Genomic DNA, 8,865 nt, shown 5'->3' on the forward strand with positions numbered 1-8,865 from the left:
TAGGACTAGGGTTGAATTTGCAAATTTTAAAAGGAAATTAAGGACTGAGGTTGGTTCTGCTTTTAACCCAAACTCAAGGGACCATAGTTGACAATTGTTGAAAAATGAGCCTCTAGTTTTCACCTTCCTCGTTTGAAGACCTGCAAATTTCACATCTTCAAAGTTTGAATGTGAAAGTTTCTTTTATTGCTTCCAACGGCTCCAAAAGGTTAAAAAAAGAAGTCATCCAAATAGCAAGTCGCGTCTGCGTAGAGACTCCACAGCCAAGTCATCAGACGTTGGGGCGGTCACGCGTCCCTTGGGCTTCCAAGTCAGCTTTCACACGTGAGTTTATCCTCCACTCCGGATAGCCTTAGCACTTATTATACACTTAGTTTTTTTTACATGCGATTGTAATGCAAAAGATATAGTGATTAATATCAAAATTAAATAGTAGTCGATGAGCATACATCGTTTTGCCAAAAAAGATAAATAGAACCAGAATTATGTTTATTTCAGTTTTGTAATGATTCACAACCAATATTTAGTAAAAATTTGTAGATATATGTCGAGTTTTAAAAAAAAGACATTAATGATTGTTAAACAAGTTTCTTTCCTCACTAAGGTGTTGTTTGATTTTTAAAAGGTAAAATGTATGTAGTCTGCAGACAACATCTGATTGATGAAATTACTACATTATCACTCATGGTATTCCGGAGGAGGCATTGGGTACCTCGTCATAATTCATATGATTTTTTTCGCATTGTCATTAGCTCTTATTTGATACACTATTTCGTATGATTTTTTTCGCATTGTCATTAGCTCTTAATTGATAAACTCTTTAATTGCCAATACTTTTGGTTATTTCAAGGATACCTTGAGGAATAACAATCCTTATTAGGACCATTCGGTTTTGAAACATCCATCAATTCTAAAATCTCGAAAATGGATGTGAAACGATGCATGTGACCAATTGACCTTGAATTTACCACCATCGGTGGCCCAATTAGATCCATCTCATAAGCTTATAACCACTTGCATTGCCTTATGAGGAAACCCTATATCATTCATCATGCGGTTTTTGTATAAACTTATTGGTGCACCTTCCATAAAAATCTAGGAAAAAATAATAATCGTTAGGCCTTATTTAACAATGTTTTTTTTAATATTGAGAACTAGTCGTTAATCAGATATATCTTTATTTTCAACGACCAGGTCACCCTATCGAAACTTGTGAGACTTAAACGTGGAACCTCTCCATTTTAGAATGTTTACCACTTAACCACCTCGATGATGGTTGTAAATTTGATATATTTGACTAGAGTATATGCTATCGTAATATTTTTTTCATAGGATATTATCTACAATAATACGTTTTTAGTAGTATTTCATACACAAAACTTCAGAAAGAAATGTAAAAGTTAGGTTTACTTAAGAACAATTTGTTTGTGTTAAATGCAAAGAATAACAATTACTCTATGTTGAACCTTAATTTAGAAAATGTTCATTATTATACATATAGCAATATACGTTAACCATTGTCTTATTCCTAAGACCACCAACAAAAAATGAGTGCCCATTAGAAGGATAAAATATTCAAACACATAGCAATGGAAGAATATTTCATATGCTAACATGTTTCTTTCCAAGTTTAAATTCGAGATGTATGCCAAATTATGGGCTTAAATTTTGAGTTTCATCCCTGTTGTTGTTGTTTTTTTTTTTAGGATTTTATTGCTTTTTCGAGTTGCCGAAGAGAGAAGGGGTACATTTCTAAGGTTTAATCATATACGATTTGACAAAATTTGGTTGAGAGCATGTGCCCGGTTGTATTAATAAGAAAAACATCAAATTTAAGCCTATTCCAATGTGAAAATTCTCAAATCGTTGACTTGTTGAGGGAACCTCCCCTCCTCTTGTTGTTGCATCATATCATGCTCTTAGAGTCTTCTTATTTGAATTTGTTCAAGAAATTGCATAACATTTGTGTTTAATTTATTTGGATCTGATGAATTTGTTTATCTCGATGTTCAACCAATTCTTTATTTCAATTTCAAGTGGTCACGGACAAATGATGGTCGGCAGAGAAGATAAAGAGGGGGAGAATGTGAGTTGTGGAGTAAGGTGGGGTGGGAGAGAGGGGTTGCAAGTCCCTTTCTCTTTTGTGTTAATAATAAAACATTAAGAAATTAACAACTAAAAAATATACATTAAGGTAAAATAGTCATTTTAATTTTGACGTAGACAAAACCTACAATCAAACTAGGCTAAAAACACTGTATCCGTAATTTTTAAACTGTTTGGACGACACCTAAAAACAGCAAACCACCATGATCATTTTTACAAGTTTGTCTTATAATAAACTAGTTTATAACCTGTGGCAACCAGTGGTTATAAAATTAATTAAACTTTTATAATAAAAATTTATAATTATTAATCAATTATTTTAAATAAATTATTAATTAAGAGATATATCAAAATTTTAAAGTTATTATAACTTCAAATTTAACATATAATTAGAAAATATAAATTTGAATTTTGAAATGAGTTGTCTAATATATCTACTTGACACATGACATAATATTAATAAGAAGTTGTATTAAAGTGATACTTGACAAAAGAAGATTAAAACAATTCATTTATTAGAATATGGATTAAAGTAAATTACAGAAAGTTTATGTACTTTTCTTAGTCAAGTCTCGAGTTAAGAATTTAGACATAATTTGGCCTTAATGTTTGTTTTGTCACATTGTGGTCCTAAAAGACATAAAATGATTAATTTATTTGTTTATTTTTTTTTATGTTATCAAAGAAATAATAGGGCCACCACTCAACCTCACCTCACACATCCTCCATGCCTTCCCTACCACTTCATATTCTTCGGTTGTTTGTTTATAAACAACCTTCACTTGTTCCACTTTCTTTCCCCAAATACCACCCCCCCCCCCCCCCCCCCTCAGATAGTAAACTAAACACCCTGCATACACTGAGAACCGTCCAAGCTGCAAGATTACATTGAGAGGTATTGATGTCAATTCCCATTAGAATTTCGAGAAAAAGGGGTTAAGCATATTGATAATTGGGTGCGTGGTTGTATCAATATTAAATGCAGTACTGGTACAACTTACAACTGTATATTTGTTATTGACTCATATTGTTTACCGATATAAATCTTGATTGGTGGAATATGTAATTGATTAGGAACAGGGTTTTCATAAAGAAGATGAGCTTCTCAAAAAAGACAAGCTCGCTAGAGAAGGTGTTGGTTGACCCATGCAAAGAAAGGGAGGGGCCAACGGATTGGAATTGGATGGTTGGCTCATCCTTTTTTTAATAAATAAAAATATAATTTTTATTCAACGGCAAATAAAAATATAGTTAAATATAAAATAAATATAATATGATTAGACTCTAGACTAATTCAATCATTTTATATCTCTCAAAGGCCATTCTGATTTTTTATTTTTTTAAAAGCATTAAGAACGGTTTTCAAATTGAAAACTCAACAATTAATAAATAAAAGATATATAGCCAGTTAAACACATGGACCATTTTGTAATTCACTCAAATAAATTACTAAAAACGCTTATTTGGGTTTCAATTGGACCATATTGTAATTGTTATATTCAAATAAATCAAATAGATCATCACCCACGTTTTAAATTGGTTTATCCAAAGTCCGAACCCAGATTGGATGAACAGATTTATAAATAACCGTATACAATAAAAACATTTTGAGTTGAAAATATCATTTATCCACCATATGAAAAAAAAAAGTAATGTTGAGTTTTCACACGATTTAGTCTGTATGTTGATGTGGATTTTTAGTTTTTTTTTCACGTTATTTTTTTATTACGAATCCTGAAGCAGATTCACACCATTATTGGTCCCTCTAGAACCTATCGTCGCCGAAATCGCCATATGAGAAAGTCACATTAATATAAATAACTAACTACTATATTACACGTCAGTAAAATACATGCATATGGCGTATGCATTCACATGTAATTAAGGGTACTAGTCATTTTCATATATATTAAGCCGAAAACCCACAACTTACCTGAAAATATATATATTACGAGAGACTAGAATGACCATTTCAAGTAATTGATTATCTTAAGATGACATATTTTTGAGTGGCAACAAAATATTTTACTAGAGAAAGTCTAGTTAGAAACTAACCAATAAAAAATTACATGGTTTAGGAATTAAAGCAAAAGTGGGATTCCTAAGGACCTAAGCCAAATAAAAGTAATCCAAAGAGACCACAGAATGCTAATATAACCACATCAAAGCATTGCACAATAATCTTTGTACCCGCATCACTAATCCTAAGCGATTGTAACCGTATAATATCCCATCCTCCAAGAATTTTCTTCCATTACTCCTTGACAAAATTGCAATTGATGAAAATGTAATCAATCATCTCAATATCAGCATCACAAATAACAAATACACTTTCAATCTCAATGCAACCGTTTACTTTTGAAAGGTAAAACGGATCCATCAAAGACCAACCTCTAAAAATGATTATCAATGAAAGCTCTAGTGAAGGCAACCCAGAAAACAACCGAACCCATCAAAGACCAATAAAACGATCACTTTGTCCAAAGAGACAAACGACTGATAACCACCGAATAAAGCCAACCCATTGAACACCTTTTGCTCCTCCTTAGCCCCTTAGCCCACATCACTACCTCTCAAAAAGGTTAGTTCACGGAATACTTTGCCCAAGACACTAGCTATTAACAATTAACACACAATCAAAATTATTGATGGTTTTTAAAAAAAACATGGAATGAAAATGAATGATATAAGGTAACATTACTAAATAAGTAATGTATATTGTTATTGTCAATAAGCAAAGTCATTTTCATAAGAAAGAAAATAACAATCGGTATATATTATATATTATTAAATAAATGATATTATTTTAAGAGGAAAATGCAGGTTTGTCCTAAAATAACATCGCTTATTTTATAATATAGATAATTGGGATTTTGAACGAAAATAAAATATAACAAGCAGTACACTTTTTATAGTGGTCCAATGCGAAAGTCAATGTCATGAAAAACACAAAGATGACAAGTTTTCATTATATTCCAGTTCAGTAAAATATTCAATCGCTATAAAAAATATGTATGTGCTATATGAACCAAAATTCAAAATATAAATAATCATACATTTTTAAATCCAAGTTGTGACAAAAATTGAATATATTGTAATTTGTAGAGTAAATTACACGAATGGTCCCTATGGTTTGAGGTAATTTGCACGTTTGGTCTCTAACTTATTTTTTTAACTCGGAAAGTCCTTACTGTTTGTTTTTGTTATGCATTGGTCCCTACAATTTGTTTTTGTTACGCGCTTGGTCCCTGTCTTACCTAAAAAGACTATTATTTATATAGGGAAAATTTGTGGGGTAGGTAATGTAAGGTGAGGGGTGGGGTTGGGGGTGTGTTTCTTTAAATAAATTAAAAAATCAAGGGCAAAATAGTCTTTTTAGGTAAGACAGGGACCAAGCGCGTAACAAAAACAAACAGTAGGGACCTTCCGAGTTAAAAAAATAAGTTAGGAACCAAACGCGCAAATTACCCTAAACCATAGGGACCATTCGTTTAATTTACTCTAATTTGTATATGTTTGAGAAAATGGGCAAACTTGTCCACGGATATGTCGCGTAATGGATTGTGAAGTTTGTTTAACAAAAGAGAAATTAAATATCCTCCTTCAAAAAACAACTCAGCTCTTTTAAGTCCTCACCAACTTTTTAGCATTTTTATTCTGTTTATGTAAGATAAAAATTTGGATTATAGCCGGTCACATATATATATATATATATATATATATATATATATATATATATATATATATATATATATCAAGGTTCTAAAAATCGTTCGGCGGTAACTCGGCGGTCGACTGGCGATAAGCGATTAATCGGACTAGGCAGGGATTAATCGGGGTCCCTTAATTATTAATAAAATCATTTAAAAAATTAATATTCCCTAAAAAACTAAGTATTTGAAAATTTAAAATTTTAAAATTTTTAAATTTTGAAAGTTTTAGTTTGATGTTTTAGTTTGATGTTTTAAAATTTGAAAGCTTAAAAATATGAAAATTTAAAATTTTTGTGTAATATTTAAAAATTAAATTTTTTTGAATTTTTTAAAAAATTCCCACCTATAACCGCCGAGACCGCCAAGGCCGACTTTAACCGATTTCCGCCTAGCACCCTAATCGTAATCGGTTTAAGGCCGTCAAGCGATTAATCGCCGATTAATCGGCCGCCAAGGCCGATTTCTGCAACACTGATATATATATATATATATATATATATATATATATATATATATATATATATATATATATATATATATTATTCTTAAGTATCAAATTATCATATATACTCTTTTTAAACATCAAAATATTAATAGTAATATCTACAATATCATCGATCTACAACATGACAATATTCGACAACAAAAACTAAGCAATTAATACATACATTCTATGGAGAGGGCTGATAGCTTATTTTATTTCCTTATTTTATTAGTTTATTTTAGATTTTTAGATCTTTTTATCATTATTGCATTGTATTTTATTTATTTTTCTTTAGTATGGATCGTACCGGGTGCTTTTTATGTTGCATGAGGAATTTTGCAGGGTTTTGGAGCTTATTGCGATTGTGGATTAGAGTGAAGACGGACTTGTGGGCTCTCGAGGCGCTATTGGGGTTGGCGGATCCACCAAAGGAGATTTGGGCTTAAAAAGATAAAGGCTTGGATGAAGTGGACTTGTGAAGATGGATCATGGATAATCAATTTTTGGGTTTGGAGCATCCACATTTGAAGATAAAAGATGATTGGCTGATTTGAATCACATGGATATGGAGGGGACCAAAGGAATATTTGGTAGTGGAAGGGTGGAGTGGTGGAATGAAGGACCAATAGCATTACAACAACATTTGCGCGGGTGGAATTTTCGTCGCGCGGGTACCCGCGCAACTGCCCAGTTTGGGCATTTTGGTCATTTGGCTTGCCATTACCTTGGGGGATCAGACCTAGCAGCCATAACTTCGATTTGACACCATTGGAGACCTGTAGGAGGCGATTTTGAAGCTCAAGACTCATTTCTCTTCATATTTCCAAGTTATTTGGTAGTTTCTTTATGCAATTAGACTTTTGTGATTGTTGTTCTATTGCCATGAGTGGCTAAACTCTCTATATTGGTTAACTTTGGTTAAAACCTTTGAATGTTTGTGGGTTTTTGAAGGATTCATGCTAGATTATCAATTATCTTATGTTTATGGTTCTAGATCATATTTCTTATGCTTGTTTAATGCTTTGATCATGAGCTTGGCACTTGAATGAGCTATTGTTAGTTTATTTCTTTGGTTTTGCATTGAATCATTGAATTAACTTAGAACAAGGGCTTTATGATGGTAAAAATCATCTCTAGTTTATGAATCATAGCTCCTTTATTGATGTGTAAGCATTGACATCCTCTAGGAATTGGGGATTCCTTCTTTCTTAAGGCTAATTGACTTCTTGGGTTCAATTGCTTCAATTAAACCCTTGATCTTGATTAAGAAGGTGTGTTGTGAGCTTCCCCAACCTTCATACTACCTAAGAGGAATCTTGGCATATCATGCTTCATGATTGCTATAACCAATTTAGGATGAATGATAAGCTTCATGTTGAATCCTAATGATAAACACACAAATGTTCATTGTGTTGAATTGCCTTGGTTAACCAATTGTTCCCAACATTTGAGCATCTCACTATCTTGCTTAATTGCAAGTTTTTAGTTATTCAAGTCTTTTAGTTTTTAAGCAATCATAACACCCCCCCCCCCTTTAGTTTAATTGTAGTTAGTTAGTTTATTTACAATAGTTCTTTTAGATTGCATTGGTGATTGAATACAACCATTTCCCCGAGGATCGATACCCCTTTTTACCATTATATTACGTTTTATTTGCAAACAAATGGTGTAATTTGCTTGGTGGACTTGACATCCAACCAAGTTTTGGAGCCGTTGCCGGGGAAATTGGTTATTGTTATTTGATTGTTTATGCCTAGGTCTACAAGAACCGGTGAACTACTCTACAATCCGGAAATTGAAAAAGAAGCAAAAAGGTTGAAGAAGTTAGCCAAACAAGCAAAGCAACAACAACTAGTTCAAGCTTCTTCCTCTTCTCCACTAATCAACATAGAAGACCAAGTTCATACTTCAAGTGATACCGACACCGAGCCGAGTTCTCCAATTGTTGGTCATTCCTTTGAAGACATTCTGTTTGAAAACTACATAGCCATGAATCACACTCCACCTCACAATCCCAACCCAAACCCAAACAATCAAGATGCCAATACCCCACCCCAACAACCAAGACAACAACAACAAGAACCTCTCATTGATATGCCACCTTGGAATCAAGCCCCTCCTCAAAACCAACCCAATTATCAACCACCACAACTACAAAACCAACAATTCCACCAAAACAACCAACCTCAAAACAATGCTTTTCAAGTTCAACAAGTACATTACCCAATTACCAACACCCTCTAATGTACCAAAACCCAATATACCCCCAAGAACAACCCCCCTACAACCAATATCCTAACTACCAACCTTATCCACCACCAATCTACAATCACCAACCATGCCCATACCCACCTTACCAACAACAACCCAATTACTTGCAACAATATCCCAATAACCCCAATCCACCCAACCCCCCTCAAGAGTTGACACTTCGACAAATGATGGAGACGGATGTTACTCACACACCTCTTGGTATTGTTTATCCCGCAAACCGCCGGGGGATTGAATTGAAGTCAAGTTTCATACATCAACTCACCAAGTTTCATGGTTTGGATAGAGAAG

This window comes from Lactuca virosa, chromosome 9 (assembly GCF_052849685.1).
Source record: "Lactuca virosa cultivar CGN04683 chromosome 9, Lactuca_virosa_CGN04683_v6, whole genome shotgun sequence".
NCBI classification, from domain to species: domain Eukaryota; kingdom Viridiplantae; phylum Streptophyta; class Magnoliopsida; order Asterales; family Asteraceae; genus Lactuca; species Lactuca virosa.